The sequence below is a fragment of the Palaemon carinicauda genome, chromosome 19, assembly GCF_036898095.1.
Source record: "Palaemon carinicauda isolate YSFRI2023 chromosome 19, ASM3689809v2, whole genome shotgun sequence".
Classification (NCBI taxonomy): domain Eukaryota; kingdom Metazoa; phylum Arthropoda; class Malacostraca; order Decapoda; family Palaemonidae; genus Palaemon; species Palaemon carinicauda.
In genome coordinates this window covers 119,746,396-119,768,277 of record NC_090743.1, presented here as the reverse complement: position 1 = coordinate 119,768,277, position 21,882 = coordinate 119,746,396, and the positions used below count along the sequence as shown (strand labels likewise).

The 21,882-nt window shown below is 45.2% G+C and overlaps 1 long non-coding RNA gene across 2 annotated transcripts in view; it reads right to left on the bottom strand.

The window, feature by feature from the left end:
• The window catches only part of LOC137658365 (uncharacterized), a 32,890-nt gene extending 11,556 nt beyond the window's left edge, over positions 1–21,334 (bottom strand). Inside the window, exons 1-2 of one of the 2 annotated variants that reach the window (XR_011047321.1) lie at positions 21,242–21,334; positions 10,364–10,646 (exon numbers count right to left, since the gene is read on the bottom strand). This is a non-coding gene — a long non-coding RNA (uncharacterized lncRNA). The remainder of the gene's footprint in view (positions 1–10,363; positions 10,647–21,241) is intronic. The other variant, XR_011047322.1, reaches the window with a different exon arrangement.
• Between the last annotated feature and the right edge of the window lie 548 nt (positions 21,335–21,882).

Below are 21,882 nucleotides of genomic sequence, written 5' to 3'. Positions count from 1 at the left end.
GGGTTTCTGGGTGGCACCACTGTCTTTGCCCTCTCGGGGGTTATTTCTGGGTCGGTAAACTCATTGAGAACCCTATTGAGTCAGAACCTGCCAGAATGCATGTTCCGATATTTTGCTATCCTTCCGACGGACTTGCAGGGAAGTGTCCTTCCATCCCGGAGAGCTCTTCTCGGGGTTGGTCGCGGACATCCCTCGAGTGACCAGCTGTCTTTGTGGACTTAAAAATCCTAGAAGAGGACCTTGGAAGAGTCTTGGAGTCCTTGGACTCCTTCCAAGGAAGAAGGTAGGACTCCAGCATCAAAGGCTGAGATGTTGTGCCCCTCCTGATTTCTGATGGTGGTGGGGAACTCTCCGTGTGAGGGGAGGCTTCCTCCGAGGGTGGAAGGGAGGAGGTGCTTTCCTCACCCGACTCCCTCGGCAGAGGTGAGGTAGGAGAGTATCCAGAGGGAGTATCCAGAGGAAGATGCAGGAGGAGCGGGTCTTGATGGTCTAACCGGAGTCAGCTTTACCCTCGAGGAAGTGACCGTGTCTGAGACTCCTCTTTTCCTCCTCAGGGAAGAAGAAGCCATGGTTGCTTGCAGAGGGTCTGCTGGAGCTATAGGATGCTCCGAAGAGTGGCCAGACAGAGCAGGATTGAAGACCTGCACCACTGAACCATGGCTGCTGACTGACAGACACACTGTCAGACAGACCCCCTGAAAGGAAAGGGCCCGAAGGTAAGCTACGAGGAGTCTCTGCTGTAGGTGGGTCCGCCTTAGAGGAAGGCAGTTTCGGAATCCTGAACCCGTCTGTAGAGGCCTGTTCCCCTTTCCCCAGCGGACACGCTGAAAGGCATTTGGTGACCTGTCAATGTGATGTTCCTGTTGATGGTCACTACACAAGTGTGCATGTGAGCGCTGGTGCATTGGCGAGCGCTGAAGCTGTGAGCGCAAGTGCACAGGAGTGTTGGCGTGCAGTAAGGCGCTGTGCAGTTTTGCGATGTTTCCCTAGAATGTGCAGTAGAGCGTAGGATTGTGTTGGCGCGCAGTAAGACGCTGCGCAGGAGAGCGTTGGCGGGCAGCAAGACCATGCGCTGGGAGTTGTGCAGTCCCCTTAGATTGCGCAAGCGAGCGCTGGCGCGGAGTACGACACTGAGCAGGAGGTTGCTGGAGAGCAGCTTCAGTAGAACGCAGGTGCGTAGGCGAACGCTGGCGAGTCAGAGGTTGCTGAGGAAGCTTCGGCACTGGAGAGCGCAAATGCGCAGTGGAGCACTGGCACTTGTGCTCAGGAGAGCGTTGGCGAGCTGGAGACCGAAGTTGCGCAGGAGCGTGCTGAGGTTTCGGCGAGCGCTGGCAAGCTTCGGCTGGAGATCGCAGTTGTGCTGGCGAGCTCGGGCTGGAGAGCACAGTTGCGCTGGTGAGCTGGCTCTCTGTGGCGAGGTTGCGCTGGAGAGCGCGGCAATCGGGTGATCGCTGGGGCACTGGAAGGGGCTGAATACGAGCAGGTGAAGGCTTTTTCTCTAACGAACGCCTTAGCATTGTAGAGCGCTGACGAGCTGGAGAGCATGGGCGTTCTCTAAAGCGTGACGGAGTAGGCTGGCGCTGACGAGATGTTGGTGAGCACTGGTGTACTGCAGGGTTCTGGCGAGCTGGAGAGTTAGCGCGCAGCTGCACGCTTAGGTAGGACCTCAGGAGGCTGTACCGGAGACAAAAACAGTGATGGTAGGCAAGCTAGTAAGAAGCACAGGAATAGGGATGTGCCCTTTGGAAAGGCGAACATCCACTGGAGATCATGAACGATCTACAGAAGAGTCCAGGACCGAAGTCCGAGGACTAGCACCAGCGTCATCGGGAAAAGGTCCAGAAACAGGCAAAGGTCGAGGGCCAGGAGACGACTGAAGCGGAGACTCCTCTGCGGGGGACAGCTGCAATGTTAAGGCTGAAGTGCCGAAATGGTGCCTTTTCACCAATGGTGAAGGAGGGCCTCCAAGGCGAAGCGGAGGGTGAGCTCTGCGACGGAGACGCCCTCTATGGGCAGTTGGATCAGCAAGCTGACCTTGAGCAACAGCAGTCCTCCGAAGAGGAGTCTCTAAGAGAGAACTCCCCCGAGGGGAGAAACACTCGCAGGAGACAGACGTAGGACTTAGTTTCCCCCTCAAAGGATGATCAGGAACGGGGGAAACTAAGTCGACAGCAACAGCTGGAGAGTCTGGAGGGGGAGGGGCATCAACAGAAGCCACAGAAGACACCTCTGATACCACAACGTCGATGATCGCAAGAGAATCTACCTCCGAAGTTAACGACGACGACTGCACACTTGCGCCCCGGAGGATGATCTGCAGCAAGGAGTCCTTGGAAGGCGGACCCGGAAGCCCCAAGGACGATCATACCTATAAAACAGAAGACAGACAAAGCCTTACCCAGGGGGAGAGGTGGGGTCGCTTCGCTAGGGGAAGGAACACCTCTTGAGGACCGGGGTTGGCCGCAATTAAAAGGGTCTACGCTACTACTCGACTGTCTCTCGAAAGAGGCCAAACAAGTAGGAGCTTCGGAGGAAGGTCGGGAGACTGAAGAAAAGGTCTTGGGTTTTTCCCCCTTCGAAGGAGAAATATCCCGCTTAGACTTGTTTTTGCGTCGTCGCCCAAACCTCTCCCACTGGGAGGCAGACCACTCCCGTCACTCACTACACTGATTCTTACTATCACATCGTTGACCTCTGCAGGGGGACAAAGGGTGTGGCTATCAGTCTCCACGGCCGACATAAAGGTTCCGAAGGGCCGGCCATTGAGTCCAGGGTAGGTGCGCAAGGTCACAGAAGTCAACACAAACACACTAACACACAGAAAACGCACAAAAGAATTAATGGCAGTCCAATAATAACGGCGAAGGATGAGGAACGGCATTGACCGTACACCATACGAGCCAAAGGCAAAATGAGCTAAATCACCGGTGTAAGTGGGAACAGTAGCAAGCTATCCCACCCCACCCCACCCCCCCTTTTAACTAGCGGTATGGGTTGTTAACCCTCGCAAAGTTTTAATGGCTCGTCACTTCAGCTTCACTGAAGTTAGTACCCCTAAATAAATAGCGTAGGTTTGTATTCCAGTTACGGAACCAACTAGTTCTTCCTTACATTATAAATTATAAAAAATTTGACAAATTCTATTGATAACCTAATTATTTGTCTTATTTTTTTCTTATTAAATCTTTCTAATAAGCCTCTTAAAATTCTTTTTTTTTTTCTCCCACAGTGCCCTGTTACCAGCCTAGAAATTTTTTCCCCCTTTCACCTAATATTCTTAAAGTTTACTTAAGCTCGAAGAGACCTTACCTAAAGAAGTTAGAGCTACAGTATTTATTAATTCTGCTGATTTTCCCAGAAATGAATCAACGGTCATACAACGTGTTTATTCAGCAACTCAAGGCAAAGGAAGACAAGAACGAAGTAAGGTTCTAGCTGGGTCCCCTTGCCCAGTATAAAATCAAGGGGTGGTACCCAGTGCATCCTTGATTGTTTACCTTTTACACACATGAGTATTCCACTGTTTTATCTTTTTGTGTAGTGAACAGTGTGGAGTCAGCATTCGGACACTAGGTAGTCTGCGTGCTACATCTGGCAACTGTCTGCAAACTACTACAATGGCTTATTTTCCCTTTACCTACACACACACACACCGAATAGTCTAGCCTATTCTTTACATATTCTCCATTGTCTTCCTCATACAACTGACAACACTAAGATATCCTAACAATTCTTTTTGGCTCAAGGGGTTAACTACTACTCAGTAATTGTTCAGTGGCTACCTTGCTCTTAAGGGTAGAAGAGAGATTGTAACTATAGTAAGCAGCTCATGGAGAATGACACTCCAGAATCAAACGATTTTTCTTTAGTCTTGGGTAATGCCATAGCTTCTGTACCATGGTTTTCCACTGTCTTGGGGTAGAGTTTTCTTGCCTGAGGGTACACTTGAGCATACTATTTCATCTTATTTCTCTTTCTCTTGTTATTTTCAAGATTTATTGTTTATATATGAGATTTATTTTAATGTTGTTATTGTTCTTAAACTTCTCTTGTAGTTTATTTCCCATTTCCTTTCCTCACTGGGCTACTTTCCATATTGAAGCCCTTGGCCTTAAGGCATCCTACTTAAACTACTGGAGGGTTGTATCTTAGCAAGTAATAATAATAATAATATTTGAAAGCTTTTCCAACGATATTGGTGATGATACCTAGCAAAAACCCATTGCTTTTCAGTTATGGTAGTCGACCCACCGTAACAAAACTATGGATTTCCGGCAGAAATCACAAAAAAGGTGTAAAATTTTGGTAGGCTCCCATCTAACCATTTTTGTATGAAAAAAAAAAAAAACTTTTTCCCAATAGTTTTCTTGTTGCTTAATTGCTTTTTGTTACTATGTTCCGCAATAATATTGTTTACCGATTACCACCCCCACCAACAATGGGGGAATCCCACGTAGGATTCAGGGTTTTGGGTGGGATAAAATGAAACCTAACAAATTATAAAAGAGCACAACAGCAGACACCTCCCCCCCCCAAATACTATTCATGCTAAAATAAGAGGGTGAAACAGTACCTACAGACTAACTACCACAGTTACCTCTCAAGCACCATTCTCGTATCTTAACCTACCAGGGGAGGCTTCACCCCACTCAGCAACCTCTCCTTGGACAGCCGTATCCTTACCTTAAGCTGAGACAGTCTACAATGATATACATTAACAGTTGAAGTATGAGTAGACCAAATCCATATCAGGTGTAAACAATGGTAATGGTTTAGCTCCTTTTATCATCTTAGCACAGGCCACAGGAAAAACTGATAGGTGGTGCTTCTGCCATAAGTTACTTGTTCGAACAGAAAGGGCCCAACATTTTATATTTCAAACCTCTTGGTTATTTCTCAATATGGGAATATACAAATTAACTATAACTTCTATTTCATTTATCATGTTAATAATTAGAGGTTGGGGTAGAAAGTTGTGTTTGATATATTGTCTGATAATGGGAAATAGAAGCAAAGTTTTTGCACGAAGCTACAACTCGCCCCTTGGTTAATCTTGTATAACCGATCATCAATGCCAAAAACACTTGCTCATAGGGCTAACATGTGTCGCAAAACATGTTCAGCTGGCCAGAACGCATGAGCAATGAGATAATATATACCTGGGAGAATAGTTAAAAGTAAAATGATGATACTTTAATTTATAGCCAAATACTGTACATGAACCATATATTTTTCCTACTAGCTATCTGGTTCTTTATACATTTCTGATCATGATTGTTAGGCTAAACCACCCATTTTGTAGGTAATAGGTTGGCCAGGGAACCAGCCACCAGTCGAGATACTACCACTTGAGAGTTATGGGGTCCTTTGACTGGCCAGACAGTGCTACATTGGATCCTTCTCTCTGGTTACAGTTCATTTTCCCTTTTCCTACTCATACACAGAATAGTCTGGTCTATTCTTTACATATTCTCCTGTCCTCATACACCTGACAACACCAAGATTACCAAACAATTCTTCTTCTCTAATTGTTCAGTGGCTTCTTTCCTCATGGTAAGGGTGGAAGAGACTCTCCAAGCAGCTCTTCTAGGAGAAGGACACTCCAAAATCAAACCACTCCTCTAGTCTAAGGTAGAGCCATAGCCTCTGTACCATGGTCTTCCATTGTTTTGGGTTAGAGTTTTCTTGCTTGAGGTTACACCCAGGCACACTATTCTACCTTATTTCTCTTAATTTTGTTCTCTTAAAGTTTTTATAGTTCATAAAGGAAATATTTATTGTGTTACTGTTCTTAAAATAACTAATTTTTTCTTGCTTCCTTTCCTCAATGCGTTATTTTCCCTGTTGGAGCCCTTAAGCTTATAGCATCCTGCTTTTCCAAATAAGGTTGTAGATTAGCAATTATTAATAATAATGATAGTGAAGTTGAAATCGGAGGGGAAGATGGTAAAACAAAAAAAGGCTGTTGTAGAACAACAGCTTCAAAAGCGAATGCAAGCAACGCATGCACAATAAATCCTTATCATTCTCCTAAAACTGAAAAAAAAAAAAAAAAAAAAAATTGGAGAAATACTCAACATTTCAATCGACCGATACGCAAGTTACTATGCCCCACCCCCAATCAAACGCTGTATAGAGAAAAATAGCAAACTAGCCAGCAATCGTCCAATTCTTACAGCAGATTCCAGTTTTGCTGGTACAGTAATTAAAATATCATATTAACCAAGCGAGCAATGGCAGAGCAAAATTCAATATATTAGCTCTATCAAGAAAAGCAGTACAGTGGAACCTCTACATCCGAACGTATCTACATCCGAATTTTCCAACATCCGAAGTAAAATTCGAGCAAATTTTTGACTCTACACCCGAATTTTATTTCGACACACGAAGTAGAAATTTTCGTCGTACCGGTTGTATCCGAATTTTTCGACACGCGAAGTACAATTCGAACACGTTCCGACTCTACACCCAAATGTTTTTTTCGACACACGAAGTAAACATTACTCGTACGCGTAGTCGGTGCTCATAGTGCCTGAAGTGTTTTTTATTTCCGCCGATAGAATGCAGCACATCGACCTCGGAGGGACGCTCAATTAGCGCGGCTTGGGTCAGTCCTCTGTTCTCGTCGGCTTCTTGCGGTTGTGCTCTGTGCGTTCTGATATTAACTGTGATTTAATCGTGATTTTTTACGTGCATCCATTAACGATAATTTACGTAAAGTATGGGTCCCAAGAGGCTTAGTTTTGCCAGTGGTAGTGGTAGTGGTGAGAAAAGGAAGAAGGAAATGCTTTCTATAGAAATTAAGCAGGAAATTATTGAAAAACATGAGCGTGGCATCCGCGTGAGTGAACTTGCTAAACAGTATGGCCGTAATATGTCGACGATCTCGACAATCCTTGAACAGAAGGAAGCTATTAAAGCAGTGAAACCTTCTAAGGGGATCACTATAATTTCCAAATGCCGTACCCCTATCATAGAAGAGATGGAACGACTTCTACTAGTGTGGATTAAGGATAGAGAGATCGTTGGCGACACCATCACCGAAACCGTTATCTGCGAGAAGGCGCACGCCATCTTTACGGACTTGAAGGAGGAGAGCTCTGGGGGTGATGCTGGGGAGAGTTCAACCGAGCCTTCCTCAGACGATTTCAAGGCATCTCGTGGCTGGTTCGAGAAATTTAAGAAACGGTCCGGGATTCATTCAGTTGTTCGCCACGGAGAGGCTGCTAGTGCGGACACAAAGGCTGCAGCTGACTTTGTTAAGAACTTCGAAAAGATCGTGCAGGAAGAAGGCTACGTAGAGCAGCAGGTGTTCAATTGTGATGAAACCGGGCTGTTTTGGAAGATGCCGAGTCGAACCTACATCACTGCCGAAGAGAAGAAATTGCCTGGGCATAAGCCAATGAAGGATCGGTTGACTCTTGCTTTATGTGCCAACGCTAGCGGGGACTTTAAAGTCAAGCCCTTGCTTGTTTACCATTCGGAGAACCCTAGGGCCTTTAAAGCACACAACGTCGATAAGGATCAGCTTCATGTTTTCTGGCGATCCAACTCGAAGGCCTGGGTCACTAGGCAATTCTTTGTGCAATGGGTAAACCAAGTTTTCTGTCCTTCTGTGAAGAAGTATCTTCATGAGCAGAAATTGCCTTTAAAGTGCCTGCTATGCCTTGACAATGCACCCGCTCACCCCCCCGGACTTGAAGATGATATCTTCGATGAATTCAAGTTCATAAAGGTGCTGTATCTTCCACCAAATACCACCTCTATCCTCCAGCCCATGGACCAGCAAGTCATCTCTAATTTTAAGAAGCTGTACACCAAGCACTTATTCAAGCAGTGCTTTAATGTCACGCAAAGCACCAACTTAACTTCGCGTGAATTTTGGAGGGGCCACTTCAACATCGTGCACTGCTTGAAGATCATAGATCAGGCTTGGGTGGGATTAACTCGACGGACCCTCAATTCTGCATGGAAGAAGCTGTGGCCTGATGCAGTTTCTCCCCGAGATTTCGAGGGTTTTGACCCCGAACCTGATCCCATGGTCGGTGCAGCGGAAGCCGTAGAGGAAATCGTCTCCCTTGGCAAGTCCATGGGTCTGGAGGTAGACGCAGATGACGTTACGGAACTCGTCGCCGAACATCACGACGAACTGACGACGGATGTGCTCAAGGAACTCCATGCTATGTCGAAGCACATGAGTGATGACGAGGAAGAGAGCGAGGAGGTAGAACATGTGTTAGGTTCAGCGCAAATAAAAGAGGTGTTAGGAAAATATCAAGACGTGGTCGACTTCATCGACAAATACCATCCAAAGAAATTGCAGGTTTGTCGTGTAGTTTCTCAATTCGATGATGTTTGCCTAACTTACTTTCGAAACATTCTGAAAGACCGTACCAAGCAATTATATATCGATGCTTTCTTTAAAAAAAACTGCGAAGCGAACTCGCGATGAAGAGGATGTAAGTGAACCGAAGAAAACGGCAAAGAGTGAAGAGGAAGAAAGTGAAACAGAAAACGGAAAAGAGTGAAGCAAAAGAAATTCAGTCAATTTTAAATGTAAGTGATAGTGATTAAAATTACGTAATCATCAAAAAGAAAAAAAGAAAATGTAAAAAAAAAAATATAAAATATAAAAATAAAAAAAAAATAAGCTAAGTTATGTTAAAGATCACTTAGTGTAAGTTAGAATAAGTTACGGTAGTGTTACGTTTATCGTAGTTGACCTCTCTACCTCCTCGCCGTCCGTGCGTCTCCTCTCTCCTCTCTGCGTAGCGAAGACGAACAACACCTGCGCTGGAGTTTCTAAGGTAAAGTGACGCTAAAAACCTGTTTCTTATTTATCATTTTTCGCTAATTCTTCTTATTTACATGTCTATTCTTCTTATTTACATGTCTTATCTAATTTAGTGTTCATTATTCTCATGGGAAAATTATGTGTAGTAGTTTATTAAGAAGTTATCATAGGTTTTTGGGCTCAACACCTGCGCTGGAGTTTCTAAGGTAAAGTGACGCTAAAAACCCGTTTCTTATTTATAATTTTTTGCTAATTCTTCTTATTTACATGTCTATTCTTCTTATTTACATGTCTTATCTAATTTAGTGTACATTATTCTCATGGGAAAATTATGTGTAGTAGTTTATTAAGAAGTTATCATAGGTTTTTGGGCTCAACCACGGATTAATCCTATTTCAATGTATTCTTATGGGAAAATTCGTTTCGACATCCGAACAATTTCTACATCCGAAGTTGGTTCTGGAACGGATTAAATTCATATGTAGAGGTTCCACTGTATTTGTAAAACAATGAAAACTGCTAAGAATGACTATAGAAAATAGGATAGCAAATCATGTTTTCTATGTATGAAGAAATCCTGGCCAACAAAGCAGTTATGTTTTGAAAAGTTTCATTACGACTACTCAGCAACTATTACAAAGACTTTTTCATGATAATGACAGGCAGAAACAACCAGTTTAAAAGAGTTAACTTAAATATACAATTATACTAGTAACCCGTACATTTTACCGTGTTTCAAATGAAATTTATGATACATAACAAAAAGCCATAGCTTTTCACAGTTAAGGCAGTCAGCACTCCAATAAAAATCTATGGATTTCTGGCATATTACTATTATCATCATTATATATTACTTGCTAAGCTACAACCCTAGTTAGATATGTAGCATTCTATAAGCCCAGGGGCTTCAACAGGGAAAATAGCCCAATGAGGAAAGGAAACAAGGAAAAATAAAATATTTCAAGATTTAACATTAAAATATAAATATAAACTATAAAAAAAACTTCAACAAAAACAAGAGGAAGAGAAATAGGATATAGAAGTGTGCCCGAGTGTACCCTCAAGCAAGAGAACTCTAACCCCAGACAATGGAATACCATGGTACAGAGGCTATGGCACTATCCAAACCTAGATAACAATGGTTTGATTTGGAGTGTCCTACTCCGAAAGGTTGCCTACCATAGCTAAAGTCTCTTCTACCTTTACCAAGAAGTAAGTAGCCAGTGAATAATCACAGTACAGAAGTTAACCCCTTGTGTGAAGAAAAATTGTTTGGTGATCTCAGTGTTGGCAGGTGTATGAGGACCGAGGAGATTCTGTAAGGAATAGGCCAGTCTATTCGGTGTAATTGTAGGCCAAGGGAAAATGAACCGTAACCAGAGAGAGGAATCCAATGTAAAACTGTCTGACAAGTCAAAGGACCACATAACTCTCTAGCAGTAGTATCTCAACAGGTGACTGATGCCCTAGCACCCCTACTATGTACAAGATATTATCAATACCATTCAAAACACCACATAATGCATTAAAACACGGCCTTAATTTCTACAAAACGTTTATTGGGTTCACCTGTAGAATTGTCACCCACAAGGTCATTCAGGGCGACGCTTCTACAAGTGGGGTTTCTGAAGTGACGATTTAAACGCCGACCATGAACGGCAGAGGCAAAGGATAGTGACATTACCCTATCAAGCAGGACAATGTCCTAGAGGCTGATCATCTATACATATGACCAGCAACCAAGCATGCTCTGCATTCAAGTTAGGACCAAGGAGGGCCAGGCAATTGCTGCTGATGACTCAGCAGATAGATCTTTTGGCTCCATCTTTAGCTCTCAAGGATGGGGAGGTTGCTGTAACGCAAAGACCTAATGAGTTTGAGCGGGACTCGAACCAAAATCAAGAACATTACCACATAGGCCAACTACCTGGATTTATATGCAAATGGCTATACAAGGATTTTTTTAAATTTCACATATACTGTATATAATAAATTGTTCAAAATTTCATTACTTGTTAAACTTAATAGCAATATATTCATTCAAATTATAAACATGATGACGATTCTACAGGTAATTATACAGGTGGGATACCCCGGGTGACGACTCTACAGGCGAGATTTTCGGTATTATTATACTTACAGACAGACAAAGCTTCATAATTACAGCAACAGGCATTTCCTACTGAAAAGTCATTTTCTTCAAAACACTTATTTTCACTGCAATTAAAAAAAATCATCTAAGAGATAGTAATCAATGGGATTATGTGGGTGTAGCTCAGCAGGTGCCGCTTGCCAGTACATAGGACCTTAATGTTTTTTCGATAATTGTTTACAACACCACGCTCTCCATTTACTCCAAAAAAATGCAATCCTGCAGTTCTCATCTTCTTGCGCAGTAATTAGGTAGTTATTCAAATTCTGGGAAAGCAATAATTATCAAGATATGTTGAGGAAGGGGGAAGGGGTTATATAAAGAAAATAGCTCGGTTTAGTCACTAAACGACTTGGAACTGACATGTCAACATAGTCAACCAAACAGAATTCGTGATGCCAGCGTACATAAACAGAAGTTCGTGATGCCAGCGTACATTTGATATACTGTATTTTGGGCTCAAGCCATGGCGTCCTGATGGAAAGTTCCTTTTTGGTAGCTTCCTTGGGTAAATAACTACTAAGATATTCCCAAAGAATTTAACCACAGGTTATCACAGAATTCTAACTTCTGAAGCGAGTATCCTAAAGGTTTCCCTTTTAAGACATCGTATATCAACAGGGGACGCATGTATTAACGCGCCACATAGCTATCTACACCCCGAACAGAGTTAACCTTCGGTGTGTAAAGGCGGAGAATAGCTGGGAGCCGTTCCACAGCTAATCTCGTCCGTGGCTACTTTTGGTACTCGAGACGTAAACAAACGGGCGCCATTGCTAAATGACGTCAAGTCCGTCTTCATCCTTTGTACAGTAGCTCGCCTTAGACGGATTTTCCCTGTGCTCACTTTATCGTCTTGCATCTTTATCATGTCGCTACCTTCGGCCTCGCCTTCTTCTGGAAAGTTGAGTACAAGGTTCCAGTATTGTTTAGTTAAGCTCTGACCGTAAAGTAAATATTACCTTTCGAGATATTTGATGTTTTGTAGCAGAGCTGTGCCTCTACCGGACCCGCCATTTTATGGCGTCGTTGTCGTTCTGCATGCCTTATTTAGTTAGCCGCAACAATGCTTCCGGCCTTATTTACTAGTCGATAATATTAGTTTATTTAGTCTTCATAGCTAGGAACTTTTATATCGTGTTTTGACGCTTTTTTACCGGTCATCGATTGACCCCATACCAGTTGGCTGCTATAGCCCCCAGGCCAGAGCGCCTATATCAGTGTTCATATATGATTTTTATCAGTGATCCTAGGCTTTCTTATGAAGATAGTGGCATTATTTTACAATACTATTGACTGTGATGCAAGTGTTTTCGCCTTCAGGGACCATATAGGGGATAGGTTAGTTAGTGTGCCTTTCTAACCTAACCTACATGTAGGACCCCTATATGCTTCCTTCATCCCCCTGCCCTTGGGCATTCCCTCTGTGTAGCCTTGCTCCCCCTACCACGTAAGGGGATTAAGCTCTTATCAGAGTATCTTATCGCCTCTCTGTCCTCCCTAAGGGAATGAACCCCCCTTAGGGTTGCGCCTGAGAGTGAGGAACGGCTAGTCCTTCCTCTATTGCTAGGACTAAGTCTACGACTTTCCTGCGATAGCGATATGTCTTCAATCCTTCCTAGTTCAGGACGTTCATCCCTGCTCTAGGTTAGGTTTTGGAGGGGTTAATTCTGTCCCTTGCTGAAACTATACCCATGCACCGTTTTCAGTCAGGCTGCCTCACCTTAGGTTAGGGAGTGTCCTCCCTTCCTTAGTGGCCGCTCTGGTACAGAACCCCTTCCATGGAAGACCCTTCTCTTCTCCCCTCCCCACCTATCTCTTGTATGGCCTAGCCTATACTTAGGTTAGTCTATACCCATCTGTCCCCTGTCCTACAACTCCTCCTTAGGGTGGAGTGATAGGGCTACCTTGAGCTTTTGTGTACAGTCCGCTCTGGTACATATACCCTTCATAGTGTCCTATGGGGTTAGCCACTGGATGTGTTCTGTATGCAGGGGTCTCACCCCCCCCTTGGGTGTCCCCTAGCCCTCCCTTGGGCTACCTTAGCTCCCGGTCCTCTGCGGCCCCTGCTTCTGGGTGATAGAGTCAGCCTCTATCATGGGTACACCCACTCAGGGGGGATGTCTGGGAGTCCATGGCCGGACCCCCTACATCCCTCCCTCTGTCTCTTTCACTATCCGGGTGCCGGTCCCTTGCCGCCTCCACTGTCGGTGATACCCACCTCCTACCTTGGTGACTCACTCCATATCCCCTTGGCCGCCAGTCCTCTGTGTGCCGGGGGACTGCCGCCTGCCGCCGGCTTCCAGCCGATGGCTCTCCCCCTTCCTCATAGCTTGGTCGTCCGCCCGCCCGCCGGCCCCCGGAGTGCCGGCAGTCCGGTTCTGCTATAACCATCCTTGTTCCTGTCACCAATCCGGCAATCTCCAGCTGCCGGAGCCGCCGCTCCCTCTGCCGGCGTTCCGCCGCTGTTCCGGCGGCCGCCACCCTGGTATTACTCTTGACTTTTATATTGTCTGTCCTAATGCCAGAAACTCTGCTGGAGCAACCTCCGGCGTGCCGGCGGTCTGCCGGAACCTTCCGGAGGCGTCAAGACGACTTGCACCCCCTTCTACTAGCTATCATCTAATATTGATAGCCCTACACTGCAACCAGATGGCTTGTTTACGTAAATGGATCAGTATCTTAGTACTGTTCTATTGGTAATCATGCTGTCTTCTTGCATTTTACAGATTTCCAGCATCCTGCGTGTATCTTAGCGCGGCTGGTTGCCGGAAGCCGTTACCCTTTGGGATCCTTTAGCCCCCTAATTTGGGACTGAGTGGCCTCAGTCCCAACCTTATCCTTGACAATTCCCATGGAATTCCATCTGCCCTATGGACTTCTACTGGAATTCTATCCTGTGCCTTCGGTCACCTCGGATTGTCCAAGGATGAAGCTTACGGTAACCAGCCGGGCGGGATGCACGGAGTATGTTCCTTTCCTATCTCAATCCTCTGTGCATCACACCCTTTATCAAGTTAAAATTAATGATTAATATTAACTTAGTTTAAGAGCCATTCTTATGACTCCCCCATACTCATTTTCTCTTTCTTCCACAGGAGGAGCAGATGAAGTGTGACTTCGACTTCTGCGCTGTGAAATGCCCGCACTTCTACGGGCATACGGCTTGTAGGACTCACGCCCCTTGTGCTAACAAGAAAGGGGATTTGAAATTCTGGGACCCGCTGAACTGTACGGTCTGCCAGGCTCGCCTAGTCGATGCCTTCCATAATCCTCCCTCAGCGGAGGTCAGGGACACTTCTCGGGATTAGCTACGCAAGTGGGTGCGTGGCTTCCAGAAGAATGCCACCGGACCGTACCTGGCCACTGAAGAAATGAGGTCCCTTTTGTTCCCAAAGGCCTCCCCCGATTCTGTGGTGCCCAAAGATTTGATCCCCACTGTCCAACTTACGGTGGAACCAGACGTAGTCATGGCCCAGTCCATGCACGAGTGCCACCTGGATTCCGAGAACGACGAACACATGTCGGATATTTCGGAGGGCACGGAGAAGACCCTTATGGCTCAAGGTGCGGAAGATGATGAGGACCAGGTGGAATACGCAGAGTCGGAGCAAGAGGTCGCTCCTCCTTCCATCACCGCCCCTACTCCTACACCGACGGAAGTGTCTCTCCCGTCTACCTCCGCTACCCCGGAACCCATTCCATCCGCTCAATAGATGTTCCGGATGATCAAAGCCATCATGGACGACAGGCTGAAAGAAAATCAGGAGTTCATCAGGTCCATGATGGGATCCAAAGAACCGAAGATCTCGGTTAAGGATCTCCCTGCATGCTCACACGCCAACCCCTGGAGGTATGCTGAGCATATGGTTATCGCGACCGGCAGGATCTTCGTCAGCGACAAGATCGGCACGGTCCCCCTGGAAGACGTGGAGTTCTTCCCAAACTTCGAGGCCTACCCGGACTGTTACGTCCGGCTTCGTTCTGTACCTGCCTCTAAAGAAGACACCGAACCCAAGGAGGAGATAGTGTTCGATCTCGCGAAGGCCCAGGCTATGCTAGCCAATACATTTAAAAGTAGGGGTTTTACCTGCTCTAAGCTTCCGGCCCTGAGCAAGAAGCACCCTACCTACGTCGCACCCGACGATGCAGTCCTTCCTTTCATGGAAAAGGCCTTCGCTGCGTGCCTCAAGGCTGTGGAAGAGGGAAAAGCCTGCCCTGCACTGGAGGAGTGCAGACCCTTCTCCATAGTGACTCCCCCCGACGTTCAACACTGGAAGGATATCCAGCATACTTTCGTGGTGGGAAAGCTAGATCCTGACGTCGCCGGACGTCAGTTTAACGAAGACCTCCCGAAACTCAACGATCACCTCCTTCGTCGGGAACAAGATACGAAGGAGAGGCTCGCAACATCCATGTCCCACCAGGTCCAACTCGATATCATGGCTTGTGACACCAGAGTACCAGACCACTACATGGTACTCGCCAAATCCCACATGGCAACCCTGGTGAAGGATATGTACCACTTCATGAAGGCTCGGAGAGCCTGTCGAGAATTCGTGTTCTCAGGTGCCACTGTGAAACACGAACCCCGGAGGCTGATTTCCTCCGACATCTGGGGTAAACACCTCTTTCCTTCTGACCTCGTGAAGGAGATCACCGACAAAGCCGCCACGGAGAACAGGAACCTTCTCCACAAGTGGGGCATGTCAAAGAAGAGGAAATCCTCTCAGGACGACGGACCTCAACCTAAGAGGAAATCCTCCAAACAGAAACCCCAGCAACGTCAACAAAGACGACAGTTTCCGGGACCCGCTACTCCCCAAGTGGCAGCTCAGCCACAGCAGACCTTTCAGCTGGTCACCCAACCGGTCTTGTCACAGTCACCGGTTTTCACCCCTGCTTTCAAGCAACAGACGACTACCTTTCGTCCCAAAGGTAGAGGCTCAAGCAGAGGTGCAGGCAGAGACGCGTCTCGCCGTCCCTCCAGAGGCAGAGGAGGAAAGGGAGCTAGCGGCCGAGGCAGTAAGCCCTCGGGACATCAGAAGCAATGAAGTGCTTCCGGTGGGAGGAAGACTCCGCCAATTCCAGGATCGTTGGACCTTCGATCCCTGGGCACACAGCATCGTCAAGAAGGGTCTAGGCTGGAGTTGGACTCAACCACCCCCAACCTTCCAGCAATTCTTCCAACAATCAACCCCCCTTCTGGAAGAATATGTCCTAGATCTCTTGAACAAGAAGGTGATAAGGAAGGTAAAGTCCACCAGGTTCCAAGGGAGACTGTTTTGTGTCCCCAAGAAAGACTCCGACAAACTCAGAGTCATTCTGGACTTATCCCCCCTCAACAAGTTCATAGCGAACGACAAGTTCAAGATGCTGACTCTTCAACAAATAAGGACCCTTCTGCCTCGAGGTTCTTACACGGTCTCCATAGACCTGGCGGATGCCTACTGGCACGTTCCAATGAACCATCACGCTTCCTCCTACCTAGGATTTCGACTCCAAAGGAAAAGCTACGCCTTCAGGGCCATGCCCTTCGGCCTCAATGTGGCCCCTCGGATCTTCACAAAGCTGGCGGACGCCATAGTACAACAGCTCCGCCTCCGAGACGTCCAGGTGATGGCCTACCTCGACGATTGGCTAGTCTGGGCTCCATCGCCCGAGGATTGTTTAAAATCCTGCAGCAAAGTCACCCAGTACCTAGAACACCTGGGATTCAAGATAAACGTGAAGAAATCTCGCCTCTCTCCAGCTCAGAAGTTCCAATGGTTAGGAATCCAATGGAACCTTCAGTCACACCGCCTTTCCATTCCCCAGAAGAAAAGGAAGGAAATAGCAGGGTCTGTCAAGCGACTACTGAAATCCAAGCGGATCTCAAGACGCCAGCAGGAACGAGTTCTAGGCTCTCTACAGTTCGCCTCAGTAACAAACCCAGTGCTTCGTGCACAGCTAAAGGATGCCGCGGGAGTCTGGAGACGTTCTGCATCCATCGCTCGAAGAGACCTCAAGAGACGGCTCCCAAACAGACTTCGACTTCTCCTCAAGCCGTGGTCGGAAGCAAAGGCCCTGAAAAGGTCCATTCCTCTTCAACACCCACCTCCATCACAACATCCACACGGACGCTTCGCTGGAGGGTTGGGGTGGTCACTCCCACCAAAAACAGGCTCAAGGCACATGGTCTCCCCTGTTCAAGACGTTTCACATCAACATCTTGGAGGCCATGGCGGTCCTTCTAACTCTAAAGAAACTCTCCCCGCCTCCCTCGATCCATATTCGTCTAACCCTAGACAACTCTGTGGTAGTTCGATGTCTCAATCGCCAAGGCTCAAGATCGCCCCAGATAAATCAGGTGCTTCTTCCAATCTTCCGTCTGGCAGAGAAGAAATGGCACCTGTCTGCAGTTCACCTACAAGGATTCCGCAACGTGACAGCGGATGCTCTATCTCGGACAAGCCCGATAGAGTCGGAATGGTCTCTAGACGCAAGATCATTCTCCTTCATCTCTCACCCAGTCCCAGAACTTCAGATCGATCTCTTCGCAACGAGCGACAACAATCAACTTCCTCGATATGTGGCCCCGTACGAGGACCCCAAGGCGGAAGCAGTGGATGCCATGTCACTGGACTGGAACAGATGGTCCAAGATCTACCTGTTCCCTCCCACCAACCTTCTGCTGAAAGTCCTCTCCAAGCTGAGAACCTTCAAAGGGACAGCGGCCCTAGTGGCTCCCAAGTGGCCCCGGAGCAACTGGTACCCCCTGGTCCTGGAGCTGCAGCCCAAGCTGATCCCTCTCCCGGGCCCAGTTCTCTACCAACAAGTACAGAAGTCGACTGTCTTCGCTTCATCATCGAAAATCAAGGACCTTCATCTCATGATTTTCTCTCCCTAGCCGCAAAGAAGAGGTTTGGGATCTCGAAGAAAAGTCTAGACTTCCTCGAGGAATACAAGACCGAATCCACAAGACGGCAATACGAATCATCTTGGAGAAAATGGGTCTCTTTCGTCAAGACAAAAAAATCCTAAGGAAATCACAATTGATTTCTGCATGTCCTTCTTCATTCACCTTCATGGACAGGGATTAGCAGCCAATACGATTTCGACTTGCAAATCGGCCTTGACTAGACCACTATTGTATGCCTTCCAAATTGATCTGTCCAGCGACATCTTCAATAAACTGCCGAAAGCATGCGCTCGTCTATGCCCAGCACCCCCACCGAAACCGATCTCCTGGTCATTGGACAAGGTGCTCCATTTCGCCTCCAACTTGGATAATGATTCATGCCCTCTCAAGGATCTGACTCAGAAAGTTATATTTCTCTTTGCTCTTGCCTCAGGAGCCCGAGTCAGCGAAATAGTGGCATTGTCAAGAGAAGAGGGTCATATCCTGTTTACTGATTCAGGAGACATTACCCTCTCCCCGGATCCGACGTTTCTCGCCAAAAACGAATACCCACCAAAAGATGGGGCCCCTGGAGAATATGCCCCCTGAAGGAAGATGCCTCTCTATGCCCAGTAGAGCCTCAAGGTCTATCTTCGCAGAACTTCGAACTTTGGTGGAGGCCAACTCTTCAAAGGAGAAACATCGGGCAGCGACCTGTCACTGAAACAACTAAGAGCGAAAATCACCTACTTCATTCGCAGAGCGGATCCCGACAGTACACCCGCCGGTCACGATCCTAGAAAAGTTGCATCGTCTCTGAATTTCTTTCAGAGTATGGACTTCGAAAGCCTTAAAAGCTTCACAGGCTGGAAGTCCTCGCGTGTTTTCTTCAAACATTATGCGAAACAAGTGCACGAAGTCAAACATTTTGTGGTAGCCGAAGGTAGTGTTATGAAACCTGCACCTAACTCTGCATAGAACAGCGAGTTACTTGGGACTAACTCTTCGGGTGCCTATGTTGACCCTCGAGCGATACATAGTGATGTCGAAAACACTTAGTGCTTTCTTATAACTGTTCTTATCCCAGGTGAAATGTCATAGTCGTCACACAAGTGCCGCATGCCTAGAGCATGATGTGTTTTAATTAAAGACTGACGTTCCTCGAGAACGAGTGCCTACTAATAAATTTGAAATTCCCTTTCAGATTCAAGAGCAAGTCTTTATTACTATGTACATTATAATTTACTGTAAATTAACTTTACTTATTACTGCAATTCATTTAATTTCTGCAACTGTGAAATAAAATTCCTATTTTATTACTTGTGCGTCTCAATCCGCTCCTACTTACTATGAAATACATGCCTGTCATAGTTTTATTATCCCCTTCCCTATGGTTCATGGAGATTTTAAGGTCCTAACCCTTATTATATATTCACTCTTACAATGTAATATTCCAATACGAATACTTACTCTTCATACCCTGGAGACGAAACTAACCTTCTCAGCACACAGTGTCCAACCACCACTTGTCTGCCTTCCAGAATGTTCCGATACGAATGCCAACCATTCAGTCTCGTCTCCAAGTTCTTCAGGTTCTTCTAACAAGGTGAATAGCCCTTCGATAACCACTTTGATCTCGGCATGGCCCGTGGGAACTTCACTGCCAAGGGGGGCAGGAAGATTCTTCCCTACGGTTCTTTCATTAAGATTACTATGCTATATTGTTCAAAGCCCTTGGCACTTACCCAATAGGGGAAAATCTACCACGATACATTGATTCTCTGGTATTCTTCCATCAGGACGCCATGGCTTGAGCCCAAAAAATGGATTTTGAGCGAAGTGAAAAATCTATTTTTGGGTGAGATAGCCATGGCGTCCTGATGGACCCTCCCTGCTACTTCGTCCAGTTTTTAGGTCCCACCCTGCTCTGCTGTATCATGGTGATCGGCAAGCAACTGGCTTCAGGATGAAGACGGTCGCGACGTCATTTAGCAATGGCGCCCGTTTGTTTACGTCTCGAGTACCAAAAGTAGCCACGGACGAGATTAGCTGTGGAACGGCTCCCGGCTATTCTCCGTCTTTACACACCGAAGGTTAACTCTGTTCGGGGTGTAGATAGCTATGTGGCGCGTTAATACATGCGTCCCCTGTTGATATACGATGTCTTAAAAGGGAAACCTTTAGGATACTCGCTCCAGAAGTTAGAATTCTGTGATAACCTGTGGTTAAATTCTCTGGGAATATCTTAGTAGTTATTTACCCAAGGAAGCTACCAAAAAGGAACCTTCCATCAGGACGCCATGGCTATCTCACCCAAAAATAGATTTTTCGCTTCGCTCAAAATCCGTTATTTAAAATTTAGTTAATCAAAAATTGAGTGATTACTCAAAAATGTCACTATTTGTAAATTGCATATTTTCTGGACACATTTGAGTAATTAATCCATTTTTAATTAAGTATATTTTGAATATACAGTATGTCAAATGTACGCTGGCATCACGAATTCTGTTTGGTTGACGATATTGACATGTCAGTTCCAAGTCGTTTAGTGAGGAAACCCAGCTACTTTGTTTTTATAACCCCTTCCCCAACATATCTAGCTAATTATTACTTTCCCAGAATTTAAATAACCACATAATTACTGTGCAAGATGAAAACTACTGGATTGCATTTTTTTGGAGTAAACGGAGAGTGTGATGTTGTAAACAATTACGGATTTTTCTTTTTCAGCAAGAGAAGCGAGCGCACAGTGGATCAAAAACCATAAAAAAAAAAAAAATCCAGTCTTAGACTGTAACAGGTTTTCGGTTTATTAGCTGTTGAAATAAAGGTCAAATTCAGTGAAAGCACATTTACTGCAGCTAACACTTTTTACTGTTCAAAATGTTGTTCCGTCCTGAACTATAATTTTACCCGATTTTCTGAGGTGACAATTCTAAAGGCGATCTGTTTATTGGAGTCCTGAAATTTGACCGATGACACCATACTTAACACGTGGTTACCATACAACTCTCACCAAAACCGGAGTATCAAAATTCAATTTTACTTGTAAATTTACGTATTAGGCATTGAGGATAATATTGGGCCCAGTAGCAAAGACTATTACAACCTACCATTGACCTAACGAGGCATTCATGTGAATAATTCAATAGCAAATCTTTAAGAGTTATGTAAGCGTTCTTCAAAGTTCATAACATATAAGATAAATATAATTCCGTAAATGATGGCTTACCGGTTACTATAAAGATAGTGGTGGCCACATGGGAGTGTCATTGCCACATGCATCGGAAAAAGCTCATCGTTAATACTTTGAAAACTGCCGAAATTTACCTATTTACTACAAATTAAACTTAAATCCTACACAAATAGTTTAAAACAACTTCACTAGGCCTAAATAAGCCATGAATATACTAACCAATACCGTTGGACGGGTTCCCCATATCACTCAGAGTTTAAGCTCACGTTACCAAGACGATCAAGATGTAGAAGTGCCATGGCTCATGAAGGCTGCCAGATGAGTTCACAGTCTAAGTTCCAATAATGTGGTGTCATAATTCCAATAATAATAAAATAATTGTTATTCATTAATTTGTTAATTTTATTTTACCACTAAAAGAAATTTATCAAAATGGTATTATCTAAATATATTTAATATACATTGAACAGAAATTTCGGATAGAATCATCACGTAAATTATTTTTATAAGAGAATGGTGATCCCTGATCTTGTTGGTAGTGGAACAATTCTAGGTAAATTAATACAGAATATTTATTATATTTTATAAATCGATTAATTTACAGAAAAATAATTTGTTAATTTACAATAAATTAGGAATACATATATTTAGCTAGTAATAAACTGTATATTTTTACTTTTAAAAGGATTTTCCATTTCAGAATATTCATCAAAATACATCTTCCCTTTCCTGTCTAAAGACCAAAGACAGTAAAGGAATTGTAATTAATATTCATTTTATAATACTGACGTAATGATGTTTTATATAAAAATCAATTTCAAAGGAAAAAGATTGGATCTTTTGCCAGTTGATAATTGAGT